The 22,865-nt window shown below is 39.7% G+C and overlaps 1 protein-coding gene across 7 annotated transcripts in view; it reads left to right on the forward strand.

The window, feature by feature from the left end:
• GALNT18 (polypeptide N-acetylgalactosaminyltransferase 18) overlaps positions 1–22,865 on the forward strand; it is a 225,635-nt gene that overhangs the window by 72,149 nt on the left and 130,621 nt on the right. The window lies entirely within an intron of this gene.

Raw genomic sequence — 22,865 nt, forward strand, 5'->3', positions numbered from 1 at the left:
TTTCTGCTAAGCTCCAGCCGCAACTCTCTGTTGAGCCAGGCCGGTCTTCTTCCACGCCGGCTCATCTTTGGGCACTTGGGGACGGACCGCTCCTGTGCCATCACGATTTCCTTCTTGAGGAGCGCCCAGCCTTCCTGGACTCCTCTGCCCTTCAGAACCGCCTCCCAAGGGACTCGGCCAACCAGCGTCCTGAGCAGCTCAAAGTCAGCCCTCCGGAAGTCCAAGACAGCAGTTTTACTGGTCCCCTTCCTGGCCTCGCCAAGAATAGAGAACTCTACCATTTCGTGGTCACTCTGCCCCAGACAGCTCCCTACCACCACATCTCCCACCAGTCCTTCTCTGTTTGTGAAGAGAAGGTCTAGCGGGGCACCACCCCTGGTAGGTTCACTGACCAGCTGCGTCAGGAAGCTATCTCCCACGCTCTCCAGAAACCTCCTAGACTGCTTTCTCTGTGCCGTGTTGTGTTTCCAGGATATGTCCGGGAAGTTGAAGTCCCCCACGAGGACAAGCGCCGACGATTTTGCAACTTCTGTCAGTTGCCTATAAAACTCCTCATCCGTCTCCTCATCCTGGTTCGGCGGTCTATAACAGACCCCCACCAGGATGCTAGCCTTGCCGGCCTTCCCGCGGATCCTAACCCACAGGGATTCAACCTTATCATTCCCAGCCTGGAGTTCCACAACATCAAAAGATTCTCTAATGTAGAGAGCCACGCCACCACCCCTTCTGTGCTGCCTGTCCCTCCTGAAGAGCCGATAGCCAGGCATTGCAGCACTCCAGTCGTGGGAGCGGTCCCACCACGTCTCCGTGATGGCAACCAAGTCGTAGCCTGCCTGCTGCACAATGGCTTCCAGCTCCTCCTGTTTGTTACCCATGCTGCGTGCATTAGTGTAGATGCACTTCAGCTGGGCCATCGCCTTCTTCCCCGGCCTAGCCATTGTTTCCCCCGGCACAGCTCCAACAAGCCTTGTTTGAGCCCCGTCCCCCTTCTTACCTAGTTTAAAGCTCTCTCTATGAGCCCCGCCAGCTCCTGGCCTAGGATCCGTTTTCCCCTTGGAGATAGAGACCCATCTGGGGCCATCAGGCCGGGTGCCGAGTAAAGCTCCCCATGGTGAAAAAACCCAAAATTTCTATGCTGGCACCAGCCTCTGAGCCACCTATTAACCACATGAGCTTTCCGTGTCCTCTCCGTGCCTCTCCCTTCCCCCGTAGGGATAGACGAAAACACCACCTGCACTCCCGCTCCCTCCACCAATCGTCCCAGCCCCCTATAGTCCTGTTTGATGGCCCTGAGGCTTCTCTTTTCAACATCATTGCTGCCAGCCTGGACTATCAAAAGCGGGTAATAGTCAGAGGGGCGAACCAGGTTTGGAAGCTTCCTGGTAACGTCTCTGACCCTGGCCCCAGGGAGGCAGCAGACTTCCCTATGTGTGGGGTCAGGCCGACAAATAGGGCCCTCCGTTCCCCTGAGGAGGGAGTCGCCCACAACAATCACCCTTCTTTCTTTCTTGGTGGAGGCAGTCCTGAGGCGTGGAGTCAACTTCCTCACCTCAGGCATCCTCCCGGGTAGGCTTCCTACCTCATCCTCACCCACGGGTCTCTCGAGCTCCAGGGCCTCAAACCTATTGTTCAAGGGCACCTGGGAAGGCGGTGCCGGAAGGGGAGGGCATCTCCTGCGAGGTCGAGCAGGGACCTGCCTCCATTCCTCCTCAACTCGCAGGTCCCCTCCCTCTGCCCGATGGCAACAGGGCAGGGGGTCCACCCCCCTTTGGGGCATCTCACCCTGGTCCCTCTCCCTCCGGTCATGCAGGGAGTCGCTCCACCAGTCTATCTCCCGCTCGCACTCCCTGATATCCCTCAGCCTCTGCACCTCTTCCTTGAGTTCCGCCACCATGCGGACCAGGTCGTCCACCTGCTCGCACCTCACGCAAGCAGTCTCCCTGCCTCCCGCCGATGGCAGCAAGAGGCTCAGACACTCCCCGCATCCGGAGACCTGAACTGCCGCATGTTTGGACGGGCAGTCGGTCTGGGTGTGCACTGACTTCCTAGAGAAAGCACCGTGCCTGGTGGAGACCATTGTAGCCCAGCTGACAGGAGAGTGCCGTTAGAGGAGTTGTCCCTATGGGCGGGTGTGAGCGCTCCGCCCTGCCTGCGCTAACTGCCGCGTCGCTCCCTGTTTGCCGGCCCTGGTCGCCGCGCTCCTGGTCGCTCGCGCTCCCTAAGGGCTGCCTTTGAACGGCCGGGGGGAGGAGCTGTCGCTGACGCTGCTGGCCCCGCCTACGCCTCGTCAGCCTCCCTCACGAGGGCTGCCGGTGCCTGGCGGCTCCCTCACGTAGGCTCGATGCCCGAAAAATAGCCCTGCCTGTCCCGATCCCGCGCTCCGCTGCAGCGCACGTCTGCCCCGGAGCCGGTCGCCTCGGCAAGTTCTCGACAAGAAGTTTCAATGTTTCTCGACAAGAAGTCCTTGTATAGGAAGCAATTGTGCATTGTCCACAGAAGTGGTCCCATACCAAGCATGTTCCTTAACTATATGGTTTACCGTGAAATAATACTAAATATAGTAAATGTTAGCTCAAGGTCTCTTTGCATATTGTGACTCTTGGAACAAATCTCATCTGGCCTAAAAATAGATCCCAGCTGGAGCATGGGATCCAAGGAATTTGGATCCTAGGGAAGATTGAATATGGAAAAATATTGTATGGTTGGATCTGTTTCAGATGGGGGTTGGTGAGTACTAAAAATGAAAGCTAAAAATTACTCATAATCTCCCACTGTGACATGAAGCTGCATGTAATAAGGTTCCCGGATTGTAGAGAGTTTGGAGTGTAGAGTTCCACCAAGAAGCTGATAGTCATCTCTTCTTTGCCTAAGAACAATAAAACATTTTAGGTATAAACCAAGCTTACACTGGGAATTTGAAGCACATTGCTGCAATAAAAGCTGCTTTTATGGCTGTTTTTAATGGCACTTAATAGTAAAACTGTTTGTACATACTTAATAGCACACTTGTTTGTATGGCTTCCACCCTTGCAGCTTTGGCTGTGTATGTTTCTCTGTGCATGAAAACAGGGAAGGGTTTGCTGACATACCACCTCTGAAAGGTGCTTACTGTTCATTCAGCAATGGCCTTGGGATTTTCGGAACAAAATTTATTCAGGAAAGTCCTTCAGTGAGCCTCTACTCAACAAGGAAGTGAGAGTTCCCTTTGAAATCAAGCAATTTTACATTTTCACCTTTAAATGGTTGTTACGAAACTTGTCGTTAGAACCAAGGAATGTTGCTCGCAGAAGGACATAAAAGCAAGTCATTGTTGGCTTGCATTTGTATGCAAGCATACCCAAGTGACGCATAAATTCAGTAAGATGTACTTTACTTCGAAATTGATCTTATTTATGCTCTCAGTTCCACTTCTCAATAGGTGCTAAGTTGTGCTGAGTGTCCCTCCCCATCCGCTTCTGTGAAAGCATTAATCTGCAGGAGTTGGAAGACATATTTTGGCAACTCCCAGCTCTCACTATTTTCTGTGTCACATGGTAAGAGTCACTGCAGGCAGGTCACACAGAGTAATGTAATCCATGTTGATCTGAAACACCACAGCACATACTACAGATTAGTTCCTCATTGCTGATTATAGCTGGCCTCTTTTTCTGACGTGCCCTTACATTTTACCTTATAAAGAATGTAAGGCACAATCAAGCATTACATTAATTACCCTCTTTAATACCTGTCATGCTTTGACCTTGTGGCACAGCCTCACTAAGAAAATACAGTGCAGAGATTCAAAAGGATGTCTTATTCAAAGCTGGCAGGAGATCATGTGATGCTCTGCTTAGGTACTAAGACTCTTGTCAATGAATTATTCTCTGTTATGAATAGTTAATAAGTTCTATCTCAATAAAGTACAGAGTAACACAAATACAGCTAAATATTACCTCACTACTGTAACAAAACACACTGATATCCCTTCCAAGACAAATTGAAAGTGTATGCATTTTTATTTTGCCTCTTTTGGGCCAGTATGCAAGATTAGTTTTTTTTTTTTTCTTTTTTTTTTTCCCCTGAAATGAGTCTCTGTAAATACTTAAAACTAATATTTTATGTGTATTTAGTTCGTGCATTACAAGTGTTGAATAAAAAATAGTCTTGCATTTCTCTGTCCAAATCTTCTGCTGATGAAAATACAGTTCTGGGACTTCAGCTACAGTTTTTGCATATCAGACTCTTAGCGTCAGAAAACAAGACAAACAACCACCCACATCGATTACCAAGCAGAAGCAGATCAAGCTTTTCATAAAACAAAAAAGCTGCAAGGGTTAGCACCTTTGGAATAATCTGTACTACTACAAATTTTTTTCTTTTAACTTTTTTACTTTTTCCAAATGCCTAATCACATTTATTTCACAGGATTTGAATTTGCTGCACAGACTTGGGTGATAAGTTACATTGCATACTTACCTGCTTCTGAAATTGTCAGTGTGTAGTATAATATATGCATCGTGTAATTAATACAATGCGCACGCAACACACTGTATGATGTATGTGTGTTATAATGAAAATACAGCTAATCAGACTAAGGTTTTTCTAGTCTGTTGCACTGTCTCTGACAGCAGTCAGTGTTTACGGAGGAAAGAAAAAAATCTGTTAAGTGATAATTTCCCTGGAATATTCTTAGGGCTTTCAGCAATTGGTACTTTAGGGAATTGCTGAGGCAGATGCCACATCCAGTGGAAATAACCATTCAGTGAACCTGAAAGTATCTGCTCTTCTTTTGAATTCATGTATGCTATTTGTCTAAAACAGCTTGTGATATTGAGCTGTAGGACATAGGTTACACTGTTGTAGTTATTTTGGAGGTCAATGTAGGGCAGAGTTATTTTGGAGGTCAAGGTAACAATAAGTAGTTAAAGCAGAGATACTAGTTTCTTTATAGAGTTACCCAATAGTGAAATACTATCATATCATATACTTTCATCATACTTCAACGATACTTCATATCGTAAATTCTATTCAGAATAATGAAGAATGTTAAACTTGCATGTCTTCAGTTCTTACAAATTACAGAAAAAAAAGGAAAGTTGAAAAGATTTCTCATCCTTGCCAAATTTCAGGTTCTAATTTTGAAATACAAATAAGCAGGCTTTACTGTAGATTACTGCACCATAACTAGTAAGTGTATTTGCATGTGACATCCATGCTAGCTCTTATAGAATGCCCTCTCATTTTGTTTTTGAAATCTCTGGCCTAGGCATTTTAGGAGGAGAAGAAAAAAAGGAAGAAGGTGCAATATCAGAAAAGAAAATTAAAAAAAAAAAAAACAACTAATGAAAGACATACTTGTTTTTTCAGAGGAACAAAATGCATAGAAAAGAAAGCTTATGAAAATAGCTGTCTCAGGAAATAGCTGCTTTATCACAAAAGTAGTGTTTTGAAAATCTTCCCTTCTTGCTGTTCTATAGATAGTTCCTGCTTAATCCATATGAATGTATCTGCTGATTTTATGCTGACTGAGAGAAAATGAGATTTTTTTCTTTGGTCTAAAAGATCTTAAGGGCTAATTTCAACTCCAATCTACTGAAGTTACAGATCCCTTTGAAGCAAATCAGTCAAATATCAAAAGAACTGAATACTGACACGTGATTCACTTAAAACTTCTCTACAAGATTCTCCACTTTCCACCATCTCGCTAGCTAGGATGTAAGATCCACATAGTTCCCATGATATGGCATTGTCTGAATAACTTTCTGCAATGAGAGTGAAATTCTGTTCTCCCAGGTTTCATTCCCTAAGAGATTAATTATGGTTCTGTCTAGAGATAATCTATTAGACTGCAGACCATGGGGTTGAATCGCACAGAACCCTGTACCTATTCAGTTTTGCTTTGGTAAAACTATATCAGATGAGAGAGGCTATCTTGTGACTATGGTTATGGTTGCAAGACTGAAATACTGCCCTATGATTGAGAACAATGTAGCTCTGAATCATGATAGCATGGTCTAGATTAATTTCTTTGATCATACTACTGTGAAGTGGCTGGGAGACAAAGAGTATGTACATTCATAAAGTGAAGGAAGAGCTGTTGTATTAAGCCAGTAAGTAAAGGCAGCAGTAGGGCTTCCTGAATTGTAATGCATTTCTCAAGACTGAAATAAAGTCGACATTGAATCTTGTATTTCCAAGTGCAGGCTGTAACTCAAAATTTGCATGAGGAAGCTAGCCTTCTGGTTCAGTTCCTTCTGCTTTGAAGGGTCAGCAAGGTGCTAGCTGGTAATTCAGAGTACATGAAGATGCCATGCAGCTTCAACAGTTGCCCCACACCTGGTGGGTTTTTGTTTTCAGGGAGCTTAACTATTCAAAGCTTGCATTAATTTCAGTACTCAGCACCTCCTAAGAATTTTACTGTTACTGTCAGTGGGATTTGCATCCAGTCATTCTCTTCAATGCAGTGATGTTCTGATCAGTGACAGTCTGACATCTGCAATGTTTTAGTAAGACAAAGGAGTAAACAATACATATCTAATATAAATTTTAAATAATGTCATCCATTGAAATAAATAATCTTTAGAGTTGTATTACAGAGAAAGTATAAACCCACAGTGGTATGCCTAGACTAGTTTTCAGGGACCTTTCAAGGAAGGATATGTTTCAGAAGATGTAATTGATATATACTGTACAGCATACGCTGGCTCTGATGCTAACTCCAGTTGGCAGGTGCTGGCCTGCCACCCAGCAGTTAGCTGAAAATTTGCAAATTGCTTTTCCATTACTGATCTTAATGTGTGAGAGTTCATGATTTAATTTGGGCTGGAGGATGAGGGCATTAGCATTTTCTCAGTAACTGAGAAATATGTGATATCACAGTGTCAAGATTTGTATTCATTTTGCATACACTGCTTTGTTTATTTCTTTAGCGGTTGGTTGCATATATGAAAAGTGGACATGTTTGGTCTGGATAACTTTCTTTGAGATTCATTCCCTTGAAAAATCCACAAGATAGTTAAGTTGGATCTTTACATACATGTGAGCACAGAGCACATTAGTGTTTCTACTACATAGTAGGAAAGATGCTACTGTTCAACAGACATTCTAAATTAATTTATGCTGTTCTTGTGTACCCTGCAGGAATGTTTTCAGTGCTTTGGAAAGTACATAATCATCTCCAAATTGACACAGTCTATCATAATACAAGTGCTGAGATCAGATTTTGTGTAATCCAAAAATTTACTGGAATTCTGCTTTGGATACTTAGAGGTTAGAAGACAAGTAGTCTCTGAACAAGAGTTTTTTGAAACTACTTTGATTTGCCTTCAGTAACTATCTCATAAAGTTAGACAATTCCCTCTCCTCAAGCAAATGTAACTTAATTTCTTTATATTAATTTTGATTCTTATTCAGAGTTTTATCTCTTCGTTACAACTCTAACTGTAATTTAGCTTTTAAATCATTACTGATTAAGAAGAGATTTATTTCACTGAGTTCAACATTATTTTAAAATGGATACATAGACATATTCTAACACATCTCCTTCTTAATATTTTTCACTGTATGAGTAGAGCTAATCAGAAGTCAATTTTGACATTACCAGAAGCTTTCAGGGATTTCAGAAATTTTCCCTTGATGTATTTCATGAGTTTTTGTAGTTGATCCTCGAAAAGGGCTTGAGAATAGGTTGATTCTTCAAGTAGTAATCAACCAGTAATCAGGGTGGTCATGTGGGATATGATTTTGAGTCTGTTCTTTTTTTCTACTGGGGAGGAATTTTAACTTCAGTTTAAAACTACTCAAATTAATGCTTTCCAGTTTAGGATTTAAACATCTTTTGGGCACTCATCAAAAGTTAGCTTCTAGAGTTCAGAGATCACTCTTGATGGAGGATCATAACTGTATACACTTCAGCAAAAGTTTTAGTTCTTTCTGGTGACTCATGATTGTCTGGCAACAACTTTTTTTTTTTTTGAAAGTTTTCTGATAGGTTATGCTTACAGGTAAAATAGCAACTTATTTATATGTTAGACTGCTTTCTGTGTTTCATGAAAAAGGAAACTCCCTAGCTGTGGCTTTTGCTTTAGGAAAATCAATGTATTACTTTGCAAATTTTTGTGAGGTGGCCAAAGAAGAGCCTTAGTGCATCACATTCATGTTTTAGATGAGCCTCAGTGTGTGTGTGAAAGTGACAAGCAAAATCATCAAAGACTATGCATTTAGAAAAGAAAAACAATAGCAAAATATATGTGGCCAGAGGAAGGTTTGTTTTGCTTATGCAGTCCTTGGGAAAAATAGTCTAATCAGAAAAATCAATCCAAACTGTGTATTCTGAAAAAATTAATAAAATGAAAAATACGGGAATTCTGTATTTCCATACCTTGAAAACTGGGTATGCAATATAAAATTTAGCACTTGAATGTGCTCCCGTAGAGGGTATGAAAATTGAGTTAAAATGATATCTGAACTGTCTGGATATGTAGCTGAACTCCCTGCTAGACTTTTGTAGGCAAGCTTTTTGATTATTTGAATATACCCAGTAGCTTGCTCTTTGGATAAAATGTCAAATTTTAGCATTAAGAAATCTATTTGAATGACAGAAGATGAAACTGTCAAATAAGTAGTGTTATTATCCATGAGGAGTATGAATCAATAGGCATCCATTTTTGTGCGTTGTCTCCATTATTAGTGTGCTTCAGAGTTAAAGTCTAGCACAATGCCTTTGTTATGTGTACTACAAAAATTTGTAATCCTGGTAAAATTTTATAAAATTAAAAATCACTTTCTCTAGCTGAAAGGTACATCTACAGAATATTTATTTTATACGGTAAAATTAAAGGTAATTAAAATTAATACTTCACTTAGTATGCTATCATATTCATTTAGTATCTTCTCTTGTGTTTTAGGGTCAGTTCTGTCTTTGAAATAATAGAACACATTCTCTCCTTAGAGTATATTTTTCTGTCTGTTAATCAAAAAGATTGATATTATAAAATAACGAGTTAAGTTATCGGCACTAATATTGACCAGTACATTTGCTACCCACATCTCTGGGAAGTAGGGGTACAGAGCCAGGTAGACACTTATACTGTGTTGCATGCTGCAGACAATTATTACAAATAGTGTAGGACAGTGTAATTATTAGTACAGGACTGAATTACTACAAATAGAACCGTCCCCACAACTTTCAGATAATTTTTGTTGCAATGCACTTTTTTGGCTGAAAAATAGAGAAGGCTTTATTTAATGAATTTGCTGGTGATTGTGTCATGACAGCTTGTTTGCACACAATAACATTTTTCTTCTACACTGTTGTGTAAATCATACAATAATCATACTCCTTGTGTACTAGGTGGATTATCTCTGGATGTGAAGTGTTGCTAAATGCAGTGATAATATAATTGTACTTGTAAGGAGGTTGCAAAAATTAATTGAAAGAAATGAATGCATTGAAAGCAGCAACACAAGGGTGGTGAGAACAGGCAGTAAATATGCCTCAAGGCCTGTTACGGCAAATATAATTTTAAACGTCAACAGTACGGAGTGCTTGCGGTGGAAGAGGGTGTGCTGAAACAAATAAAGAGCTTGTCATATGGTCAACAATCAGGCCTGTTGAACATTGTCCCACAATGATTGCTATGTGGGCTTGGGTTAGCTTATGAGGCCTCTCCAGGAGGACATTTTGAAATGGCTTTAGCTGTGTTTGATGAGCTGCTTGTCCTGCTGCACCATAAATAACAAACAAATAGCAAGGCAGAAAGTCAGTGTGCAGTTGCCCAATCTGCTGTGAACTGCATAAGCATGCATTGCAAAAAAAAGATTGCAATGGTCTTGCCTGGCACAGGATGCCCTGAGTTTTCCTCTTGAGGTAAGAGGTATGGCTAAAGAGAGACTGGGCGAGAGCAGAGAAGGGGAAGGTACAGCAAGGTACTGCTGTGATGGGAGCAGAAAGAATGATGTATTTGAAGACATATGAAAGTTGGGAACCTTTAGATTAAAAAACTCTGGCAAGGATGAATGAGTAAATAGTAAAGATGACACTAACAGTATGCAAAACTTCTCAGTTACATTCGTGCTCTTGTTTCAGAGAATGGATTATAGAGTCTCCCTGAGGCAGAAAGTGACTGCTACACATCCCATTAATGGCATATTAATGCCATGTAATGTACTAAAAGCTAAAAACGGCTTCTGAAGGGAGTAATGCTAAATTTAATTTCTTTACAATCTAGACTCAAATTTAGTTCTAAAATGTAAGCAAGTTGCATGCCAAACTGAAATATTGTGATTAATATGTATAGCATTACCAATTCTAAGCATTTTAAAGTCAAATACATGAATCACGAAATTGATCAAAAAAGGGACAATTTGAAATCATTGAGATGATGATGCATTTTCATTTGTGAGAGCTCTCCATTATCTGTCTTAAGATCTGCAGATTTGCTTTACAATCAGACTGCTAGATATTTCCTTTTCTTAAGGAAAGCTGGAGTTGTGATGATTTTAGGTATTTGTGACTAAAAGAAGTATTGCTAAGTAATAGAAAGCTCACAATAAAATAACAGAAGTTGATTTTCCTATTTCTCAAACATTGCATGCATGAAGCACTGCATATGCTCCATTTCTGAACTGGAAGGAAGCTAACCCCAAGGAATTCATCAACTGTCACATTTCACTCTTCATTCATTGTTGTGCTGTATGTGAAGGGGTCACATCATCTGTAGTCTTAGTGAGAATTGGGCTGTTTCTGTTGCTGGAGTCATGCCAGTTTCCAACAGCTGAGAATCCAGAAGTGTGGTTTTCAGATTCCCAACTGACAGAGAAGATGAAAGGCTGAAGCTTCTTTCAAATAGGCTATTGGTTCAGAGACAGCAGTAGAACATTTACTACAGTCTGTTTAAAAAAAAAAAAAAGTCTCTGTATTGTGTAATCAAGGCAAATGAAGATTTAAATCCCTTCTCCTGTATCATGGAATAAAGACTGCGTTTTGGTATGGTGTCATCCAGCCCTGTTTGACTCTGCAGGCTAGCAATATAGTTCTGTTACTCTAATAACTCACACCTCTTTGAGGAAGCTGGCTTCCTACCCTATCCTCCTCTGATTACACACTTGGACTTTTTCTTAATTTCAATACAGTTCTCTTTCTTCTTGGGGCTCTTTTTTTTAATTATTTTTTGGGAGGATCATTGTTCTAGCTAGACCTGGAGATCCCAGCTTTGACATCGACATCTCTGCTCTGTGTGGTTTGCCACCCCTGTTCCAAATCCTAACCACCTGGGGGAAGTAATCCTTTAGCAGCTTCCATTGCTCATCCGTCAGTGGTCTCATTTCTCTTCCAGTGCATTCCTTTTTAAATTAATGAAAATCCTACTGCTTCGTGTTCTGTGAGGGGCAGCAGACAGCTTCCACCACCATTGTGTCTCTTGACCTTTTGTATACCTGTCGTAAGAAAATATCTGTTAAGAAGGGATGGTTTGACTACCCTCTGAAAGGAACAGACCCTCTGTTTCATGCCTTATGCTCTTTGGCTTCTCTAAAAATCTAGTGTAGCTCAAATTAACTGTACGTAGCCTATTTTTTGCATCTAGAAGAAAATGAAAAAAACAAGGGGGGAAATTGCCTCTGTGGCTTAATTCTGTTAACAGTTGTCAGTAACTTAATTAGATGTTGAATAAAAAGCCTGCTGGAATCATTTGTGTGCTCCCACCTTAAGTGAGCCAAGTTCTCTTTTATCTGAGTGAATTCAAAGTACTTAGCTCCTTTGTAGTGCTCTGCTTGAGGGAGCTCTGTTGCCAGTTGAAAGTCATTTGAGCATTTCCCTTGGGGTAAAAGGATTCTGAGTCTGAGTGTAAAAGTCATCTCTCTCAGAACCCTTCTAACCACTATGCACTGATGGGCATTATGGTATACACTTTTATTATTACGGTATACACTTTTATTACGGTATACACTTCTGGGCAGTACGGTATTGCTTTTGTGCAGCAATCCTTACTTCAGAAGTTATTACATCACCCCATTTGGGAGAGAGACAGCTGTCAATCAGCAGCATCCCCTGACCCTTTCCTGTCAGCACTCATGGTGAACTTACACCAGAAAATCTGGCTGGGACAGCTGTCAGTCTTCTCCCCTCAGTTCACAATGACTGTTAATGGTGAAGTTACAAACTACAGCTAAATGGAATGGCATGCAATTTAATTGCATAGAATCATAGAATATCTGAGTTTGAAGGGACCTACAAGGATCATGGAGTCCAACTCCTGGTCCCCAAAGGACCACCCAAAAATACAATAAAATCAGATCATGTGTCTGAGAGTGTTGTCCAAATGCTTCTTGAACTCTGGCAGGCTCAGTGCTGTGTCCACTGCCTTGGGGAGCCTGTTCCAGTGCCCAACCACCCTCTTGGTCCAAAACCTTTTCCTGATATCCAGTCTAAACCTCCCATTTTTGCAGGGATTTTGTGTGTTAAGAGCTGCAAAATCTTGTGAAAGGTACTTTTCCCTTTCTTCTTTGTTCATCTTGAAAGTGGCTTGCATGTTAATGAAGTGCCAGATATGGAACTCCTGCTTCCTGGAAAATCTCAGCAAGTATTAAAAGAAAATGAGTTTAAAGAAAAGGAGTCTGGAGTTTCTCTGTAAAGCAGAGCTTCATGGAATGGCTGCTGATTTATTGAGTGTTAAACGTCAGTATCAATGTAATAAAGACGGTACACAGTAAGTAATAAGCACTTTGCTGAAGAAGAACCATTTTCAATAAGTTGTCAACCTGTCTGGAGTCATGAATTATTATTTAAAAAAAAAAAAAAGTTTGGGAAGAGAATGGAAACATACTCTGAGCCTCTGAGCTGCTCAGCTTTCAGAGGTGTTTCTGCAAGTTTATTCCTATAACTATGGAGTGTTGATCTGTTTTGATGATCTACTGGGTTGGGAAGGGATATATCACAAATCTGTCATGTTTCACAAGTGTTTGTTTTCTTGATGAGAGAGGCATGGGTAAAGCATGGCTGGAGTAGAACAAGCTGTATGTATCATGTGGTCTTTGTACAGCAAAACTGCCTTGTCTCGGTGTGCTCCTCTGTGTACTCCTGGGGATGGGGAAGTGATTTTTTGATGTTGTTGTGTTGTTTTTTAACCAAACAACAAGAAAAAAAATCCATATCTATATATAATAATTAAAAAGGTGTTTTAAGAATAGGGGTTGCACAGTCGTGCTGACTGGAATCCCAGGTCATCCTAATAAACTCCACTGTGTGATGTCTCGTGAGGCTGACCTAGTGTAGATTTTCAGGGGTCTAGGACCTAGCTGAGTGTTTGCTGGTTGAGGTAGGGGAATGTGGGGCAGGATGGAGCTGGCACATGCCCTTGGATTCCTGGAAAGGCGTGCTGCGATGGGGCTGTCCGTTACTGTCTGTGGCTGTCAAGAAGCAGAGCCAGAGTTTCTGTTACGGGCAAGCAAGAAGTCTGATTGAGGTTATTCTTCAGCATGTGAAATCAAGAAACACTGTATAATTCATAACCTCCTCTACTCACAACTCGTTTTCCATTTTGTAAACACTCTGAGCTGATGATAATCTTTTGAATTGTTTGTTATTCCATTTGATCTTCTTAAAACTGCAGATTATAATGCTTTAAACAAGCGCAGCACCTACAAAACTGTATGAATACACACGTCAGCCCAGCTAGCAGTTTGATTTCCAAGTATGGAGGGAACTGTTGGAGTTTTCTTAGATGTTCAGTTTTGATTTGACAGCCTTGCAGCGTCCAACAGATTGTGGAGAGAGCTGCTAGGTAGGTGCAGCTGCATTGTGCTTGAGGCTCTTTCATTCCAGGTGCTGTATCTCATTTACTATTTCAGCATTTTGTCTCTGTTTCTGGTGAAGGCTAGTTTTTCAACATAAATACCAGGAGAAAGAAAAGCTAAATTAGAAAAATCCTTCTTCCAGACCATATTAAAAACATTATTTATTTAAAGGGTTTCAGCTCTTTTTTAAATATACGGCTTTATCAATGCTAATTATTACCAAGTGCTAATTATTAGTCAGCTAAGCAGCAACTCCAGGCTTCATTTTTGGAAGGTTTTGTCTACAATTTGAGGCTGAAGACATTTATGTGCTTTGATCACTTAAAATATGTGAATTACATGCCAAATTTACCTGTAGTTTTAGAAAATAGATCCTAAATAGAACAATTCTTTACTTTACCTGAACACATGATGGATGGTATTTTACCACTAAAGGACAAGCTAAGAATTAGAGAAATAGTTTATTTTTCATGTTTAATAGAAAGTTCTGTAATATTTAATGTTATGGAGTGATGAGGTTAGTAGCTGTAAAGATGCAAGCACTCATGTTTTGCTAAAGATGAAATTGGACAGGAAACTGAGGCAACCTTCTGTTATAGCTTGAACTGGAAAATCAATGTCGTAGTTTTTTTTTCCTGGAGGGAATGCTGGATGAGATTGTGCGTTTCTTGCTCCCAGTGGATGTCATTAGGAGCACAAGTACAGCTGAGCTGTATAGAGATAGCTAGCATGTATGTTTGATGAAGAGAAACTAAGAAAGTCTGTCCTGATACTTGTGACTGTAAAGAGGGTGTTGGAATCTCTGAGCTCCTCTGAGCACTTCTTGCCAAAATGCATTTCCTAAACAAGTCACTGAACAGTGAGGATTTAATAATACTGCAGTTAATAAGCGAATTCAGCCTATTGTGTTGAAGTGGAAATGTTCTAGCACAGCACTGCACTTGTTTTTGTTGTTATGGATAGATTATGGGTTGAAAGGATCAAAACAGAATCCAGTCCAGCAAGTTTGACATACAGAGTCGCACAAACGTCAATTAGTGTTCTCCTCTGAAAACAGGATTGCTTGTGAAATGCTCGTGTCTCAACCTGATATTGCTGTGATCGCTGCTATTGCTGTTATACCAGCTCCCTGCAGAAGGGTTACCTAGCTATCAAAACCATCTCAAAATCACTCTGGGTGTTTGGTTGACCTCTAAGATGCTTTGGAAGAGTTAATAGTTTCCGATCTGCTTCAGTTTCTTCTTTTACCTCCCTAGCAAATTGATGTTTATTTGTGGCACAGCTTCACAAGCAGGAATGTATTGTGGAAGGTGAGTAAACTCATTCTGCTGTCATTTTTTCTCAGTTTGTCAGTCTTCTGGTTGGCCTGTAGCTTCTTGGAAGCTATTTGTTTGCTAGCAAGACCGTTGGTTATGCAAGTAAGCAGATGATAAAGGATGAATCATTTCCCATGTTCTTAATCAGTAGAGGTAATACATTTAAAAAAAAGTATGGCAACCAGGAACTGTCGATATCTGGTCCTCTAACAAGCATCCCAGTGCTCTTAGTGGAGCTTCTTATTTGCTACTGTATCTGGTCCAGCATGTCTTGTGGGATTTGGTAAGCTTTTTAGCAAGCTGCATGGGAGTTTCATATTGGTGCCCCAAAAGTTCTGTTTGTGTGTGAAGGCAAGGTGTTCTGGCAAGTTGGACAGAACTGGTATCCTAATCACCTTACACCTCACCTTGTTCCTGTGGTACAGTGGAAATAAAGGCGCTGTTGTGTATGTAAGGAGGGACTGCAGATGGCAGGGATCAGCACAAGAGCTTGAAGAAAACAGGGCTATTTTTTCTGGTGGTTCCTTTAGGGGATAGAGCAGTCACAGGAGACAGAGCCTGAAGGGAAAGCGGAAGCCAACGTGTCTCCTTTCTGTGATTTACACACTGAGCCTGGGCTTTTCTCAAGTGATTTCTTTAAGCTGGAGGGAGTAGTGTGAGAGTCCCTTTGTACTGGGTAGAGAGGATTTATCATCTTCCTGTGTTGTTTTTGTGCCACTGGAAATCTCTGACCCTTTCCAGATCTGGTATAGGTACTATGTTGTTGAGTGCTGTACAAAGCAAGTGCAGGTATCAAAGTAAGATCCTGATCCCTTAGAGGGGGAACAGGCAGTATTCCAAAGGAGACGGGACACCTGGCAAGAGAATCAAAGGAAAGAACCGTGAGAAGGGCTGCATAACAGTGGTAAGTGCAGCAGAGACCAGTAAAGAGGTAAGCTTCAGGTGGAGGACTGAAGTTCAGGTTGGCGAACAAGGAAATTTGTAAACAAATATTGCATCTTTGAAGTAGAACTGGAAACTGCAGAGTAGGTGCAATAATGATGGGATGATGGATCTGTAGTTGCTGTGGGCATTCTCATAACATATTCAGAGGTGGAAATTAAAAATAGAACAGGCAAAACTTCTCACTGAAATGCCTGAAGGACAATAAAAGCAGCTTTCCTTCTCTTTGGGGGAAAATGTAATTGTTTCAACTTCTATAGGAAAGTAGCAAAATACCTCACGTGTTTAATGGAGCTTTGCTTTCTTAATTACCATATCATATCTTTAAAAATATGAAACTTTTCCACAGTAGGTGTCAATGTAATGAGTAATGTAAATTAACAATAATATTGTTTGGGAAAACTAGTCATAAACTGTCTTTTAGAGAGCTAAAGAACATAGAATGGAATGGAGTGGAAGGGAAGGGAAGAGAATGGACTGGACTGGACTGGACTGGAATGCAATGAAAGAGTTCAGTTGGATAGAGCCCTTCAAAGATGACCAAGTGCAACTGCCTGACCACCTCAGGGCTAACCGAAAGTTCAAGCCCATTAATGAGGGCATTATCCAAGTCCAAGTATCCAAGACCACTAGCAGGCCTGGGGTATCAACTGCTTCTCTAGGAAGCCTGTTAATGTTTTAACTGCGTGTGGAGAACAGCATAGGGCTATCCAAGGTATTTCCGTTGCACAAAGACATTTAAAAAGAAACAAAACGTAACTGCAGTTGCAGAGTAGGTGCTAATTAGTAAGCTGATGTGTCAGCATCATCACCAAGTTGCTCAGTATGGGAGACATAGTTTCACAAGTTGCTTTATGAGCTCTTAAAAAGGGGCATAAATAGCATCATTGAATTCATGGAAAATGCTTTTCATACTATTTTTTTTATAGATCACTTTTAATTTTTGCAAGGTACAGAATAGATAATTGCACTCAATAACTACTAAAATCAAGTAATTTTTTCCTTTGTTTTCTGGGGAATACTGTATACATCTGATATTGTGACCTCGAAGATAGATCTCTGGCTTGTGCATGTTTTGCATCTCTGTAGCCACTGACATAAAAACCATCATCAGTAGTGTGTCACCAGAGAGCATTCTTGACGTAAAAGCTATTTCTTCTGAATTACCAGTCAGTTTTACTGCCTAGACTGCCCTTATTAAGTCATGAGTTTCATAGTTCTGCTGGCTGTTAGGAATGCAAATGTGCTTTCCAAATTTGGAGGCAGAATTATAAAACCTAATCTAAATCCTCAGTAATTTCTCACTGGGTTTTCTTGAAGGCTTCCATTTATTAAGAATACAATCTGATATTTAATTTCACAGAAAGAGTAATGATTTTTCTAGAAGCTTTTGAATTTTCATCCAAATAATCAATCCTATCTGTGTGTCAGCTAAATGATTGCTTTATGTATTTGCTTCAGTGAATTTTGACTGATTAGAAAAATGTTTTATTTGTAGAAATTTTAGGAATGCTCCAGTTATACCTTACTTTATCTGCTCCAAATTACATTTTTTAAATTTAGAAAGGAGCAACTTTTTTTAAATATTAGACTGTTGTAATAGATTATGATACACCTAATCACTCAAGCGTAAATTAATATGCAGTTAAATTGGCATATAATAGGCCACCAATAAATGTTGCTTTAAAAAATGAGCGGCTTTGGTTTTGTTTCAAATAATAAAACCCATTATTTTCTTGTGGCTCTCATCTGATCTTTTTTCCCCAGTGTCTCTGGTTACAGTAGTTCCTTGCTTAGACTAAGGTCTCTGATACCTTTCTACCTGATGTCCCCTATTTCCCACATTGAGAAGTAGCTGCGTTTCAGTGTTGATGGAAATGCACATCACCAAGAAACTAACATTCAGCAAGGTTGTTGGTCATGGCAGTGCGTAGGAAGTAGTAACGGCAACTTGATAGTCACTTTTTTCTACATATTACAGATTCAGACACATGTAGAATTACAAGTTGCATTTTTGCAAAATCACTTTCTGTAAAGTAAGTAGTCTTCAAAAAACAAATTTATTCTAGGGCTGCAATAAGAAAACATAAGTCAATACAAATCATTAGCATTAAATACTGAGTGCAGAATAAGCTGCAAAAAGGGAAAGTTCAGGTATCAAAGAATATTTGTCTGAATGAAAACTGGGGGGTTAGAACTAGATGGGCTTTAAGGTCCCTTCCGACCCAAACCTTTTTTTGAGTCCATGATTCAGTGGTTCTATGATTCTGTGACCCACCAAGCCCTGACAAAAAAATTCATTTTTGCTGTTAAAATAAAGGTTGGGGATCAGGTTGGCATATGTGGTTACGGACAAATTACAGGTTTTTTTTTTAATCTGCTGCAGAGTCATTAGTTTTCTTGATCTGTGGAAATTAATCCACAGATATGACTTTGCGTAATTATGTATTGATCTTTAATAGTAATGCAGACTGCCCCCCTGACCTTGGAAGCAATTCTGATTTTGCTTGAATGTATCATGGGGAATCAAGAGCAGTTATGATGAAATAGCAGCTGTCTTTGTGGGGCCTTCACACCTCTGGAGCTAGTTTTTCAGGAAGTAGCATGGGAGAAACATTTCTGTGTATTGTAGCAACCAGTATGGAAGCTACTCTGAGGAAGAACTGGTGAAAAATGAGATGGGGGCAGAGCCGAGGAATCCAGGTGTTTTTTCAAACTCAACTAGCTATGTTTATGTGCTTGTATAGAGGCTGTTTTGATTTAATATGTAGAGTACAGATTGGTTACTATCCGACATCAAAGAAATACTAATATTTTAGATCCAGAGCTAATTCCCTTCAGGGAAAGGCATTCTTTTAAATAATTGGAAAGATGAAATGGGTGGGGGGGAGGACCTAACCTGTGTGATTATTTTTAAACAATACACGTGCAGTCTAAGATAAATTATTACCAAAAGCTACACAGCCATCTATTTAGTATGGTTGGAAACACCCACCTGAATGTTTGGGATATTGGATGATATGATGCTGGTTTTCTGCCCTGCGATTGTAGTACTATTGATACTTTCCCCCCTCCATGGACTAGCTGGAAGTAGCTCAGGTGGAAGGTGGGAAGAAAAGAACTGTAACAAATGGATGCTTACAGGTTTTGAAATATGGTCGTTACCAGCTATTTGAGATGCAGTGGCTTTAATATAATAATGAACTAATAAATTTTGCAGATTGAAATCCCTGCAAGAGGAGTGAAATTGAATATAATTATATGACAAATAAGATCTAATTTCCTCATTCTCCTGCTTGTTTCTAATGGCAAATATTAAATAATAAATTTGAATTCTATGTTTATAAATGGAAATTCTGTGAAGAAGCTAGCATAAATCCAAACTACTTAATTTTATTTGTCAAGTAAGACTAGAGGACAGACAGCTGATCATGGTAAAGGTTTTTTCATGTTTGGAAATCTAGTTGAGCATCAGGAAGATGGGATCATAGTAGGAAATGAACCAAAGTTTTGGGAAACTTTGTTTCATAGTAGTTGTTTCAATGTAGTTTTGAGTCAAATTTTCTTCTGTCAGTATGTCTTATTACCATTGAGGAAAGTATATTTTATCTCATTGTCAGCATTGTACTCTGAAAATACTTTATGTAAAGCTGTTCATTTAACTGGTATTCTTGAAATAACCAGTCCTTTTTGTTAGGTATAAAAAGAATGTAGGAATTACTATTCCAACATCCTTTTACATTTTATCTTCTTTATTAAGGGCTGTTTTCTTCAAAGATGTGGTTTATAAATCAGTACTTATTTAAAAATTAGCAAGGGCTGAAAGAAACAAGGGCACTTATTGATCTGCAGTAAGTGGCTCTGAGTAGTCATTTCTGAAAACCCAAGAAGAAATGACTCTGGTAGGTAGAGTGTACTTTTACTCCAAGAGAAAAGAGATTTATACAGACTTTTGCTGGCTAGTGTATGCCAGGGAATGTAATGAAAGCTCTTTTTCTTATTGTTCTTACCTGTCCTCTGTTTCTTACGTTCCCTATGCTGGCAAAAATATGTTATAAGAGATATACTAAGCGATATCCAGATACTTAAGGTTGAACTGGGATTAATGTTATTAATAGGAAATGCAAGTTCAATAGAAGTTATCGTCACGTTTTATTCAACATGGCTTTTCTTAAGGGTAGGAAGCTGTGAATATTAATGTGAGTGCTAACAGATGAAATTAGGTTTTTCTGAATCTGTTGAGTATGTTTAAATTAGATGACTTTTCCCTTCCCTCCCTCCCTCCCTCCCTCCTTCACTGCCTCCCTTTTTATATTTAAAAACATAATTTTTAAAACCAGATTCCCATGTAACCTAAGAGAAAACAGTGTAGTAAATTAAATCAGGACAGATATTTTCAGAGGTTGTATAAACATGCTTTTAATTTTTTGTTTGTTTGTGGGCCAAGGTTTTATTTGTTTGACTATGGAATGTCCCTCTTTGAGGTGGAGAGCAGAAATCCCCTGGAATTTCTTTCATTGTCCTGAATAGTTTATCTTATAAAAGAAGCAATAAGACTAAGCGTATGTTTCTATATTATGCAAGTGTCATGAAAATAAAATATAAGCATCTTGTCAGTAAACGTTCAGGAAAGCTTTATTGACCTAGCATTGTAAGAACATATGATAACACTTTTATTAGCCTTTTTGAGATGATGATTTTTCCTTTTGTCCCTAAAGGAAAATAATTAAAAAAAATCAGATATGAGCAAAGTGCCAAAGTGCAGCATATATAGAAAATAAATGTACTGGACAGTACGTTGAGAGTAAGTGCCAATGTTTGTATTTAAAATAGGCTTTATTAAAGACAGTGGAAAGAGAATCTTAAAAAGTTCTCTCCGTATGAGTCTGATGTCTGCTGGTCAGTCTTTCAAAGAAATGAGAGATGTGAAACTCAGTGAACTATTTGAAATATTGGCATTTAAATTCAAATGCTATCCTATGGTATTTTAAAATCAACAAACAAACAGGTATGTTTGACCTGAGCAGAAGTATGGGACTTGTGGAGTCTTAAGATATTTTCATATATCATCTGCTTATCAGGCCAGGAAGCAAGCAAATCACAGAGGCCCTGTTGTGTGCAAGCCTGCACTCCAGCAAGCAGCTGGTAATATTTGGCCTTCCAGCTTTGGTAATGTCACTTTCAGGGGAACAGATCTGCAGATAGTTATTAGACCATATTAGATGCACAGATGGTTTGCATACCTCTGAGCAAGGAAACAACAAAAATGGGGAATGGGAAATGAGAGGGGTAAAGCAGGCTGTGTAATTAAGCAAAGACAACATTTTGTTACTGCTAAAAGGTATAAGTTAAAGCAAGAATTTTGCCTGACCAAAATGATTTTACTGCAACATATTCTAAATGGAAAATTAGCCATTTTGCTTCTTAACATGCTGTATGATTAGGTCAGTTGGGAATGGATATTCTCCTGGTGACACTTGAACATTTTCTGTTCATAGAACCAAATTTTTATCAAGCTATAAGACAATGAATATCTGAGTCTACATGTCTCCTTGCAGGGAAAATAGTTCTACTGAAATACTAAATATTCCTTGTGTTCCATGCTCTAAAGAGGCTTGAAAATCTAGTTAATCTCCTTACACACAGAACAAATCTACTGCTACTGGTTAAAGAAATAGAACTGTAGTAAACATCTGCTCCATGTAATACAAAGTGTGTTAGAGACAGGTGGCTTGGAAATAGTGAACATCTTCAATGTTAACTTCTTGTGGCAGAGAGAACAAGTAATTGAACATGTTGGTGATGCAAACTGTCTGCTGATGTAGGAGAATTTGTGAAAAATGGCTGCACTTAATGTCTTCACTAATGAGAGGAGAAAGGATTTTTGTGTTTTTAAAGGCATTTCAGTGATGGTTGGTACTGAGTATTTCAGAAGTGTAACTTTATTTTAATAGTACTGGAGGGCAGGGAAAGTAGTACTATCCTTGTTTGGGGGAAGACAAGATCCACAGGGAAAATATTCTGCCTTTTCTGTAAGTTGCACAAAGGTAACGAAGGAATTATTTTAGTCAGAAAATTAAATCATATTCTGCCTTTACTACTGTTGAAAGATATTATCAGGAGCAACAGGAGAAAATTACCCTCAGTGTTAGTTTCCAGTGCAATGCAATACTGGAGACAAGAGGATGTGCTTGCTGTTCTGGTCAGTTTGGCTCTCCTTTTCACCTTTTCTTTTTTTTTTTTTTTTTTCCTGGTCTGAGGCAACAGGCTATCTTGGATATAGCTTGTTACATTGAAGTCTAGGCACTTCTTTAATCTTTTGGAGGTTTTTTGATAGCTAAGCAACTTTGCACTCTCCGTGTGCCTATAGGTTAGAATAAAATAACACAGAAAATGCATCATGAACACAATGGAAAATTCTACTTACAAAAAAAAAAAATTTAAAATTAGAGTATGTGGGAAAATAACCGCACAGCTTCCATCGACTGTAGATGGAGCTGAGGAGCTAAATAATCAGAGATATAGTATCTACAGTTTCATTTCTGAAAGCATGGGAGAACTGGAGAACATGGTGGTAGATGAAGTCAAAGAAGTGGGAAAGCAAGGGAAAAACAGACATCTGTTGCTCCATAACTTACTAGGTCTTTGGCTGAGAAGTTGATAAAAGAAATTTATCAGAGCACAAGTCTATCAGGGAGGGATGGAGCCTTCTGTAACAAGAATCACTGGAGAAGAAACCAAACAAGACCGTGCTCTGTTTTCTGATTCTGGTTAAACTACTCTTAACGCAAGTTCTATGAAAGAGGTCTGTCAGTGTTTCCTTGCTTGTGTTTT

Source organism: Anser anser (genome assembly GCF_964211835.1).
Source record: "Anser anser genome assembly, chromosome: 5".
NCBI classification, from domain to species: Eukaryota; Metazoa; Chordata; class Aves; order Anseriformes; family Anatidae; genus Anser; species Anser anser.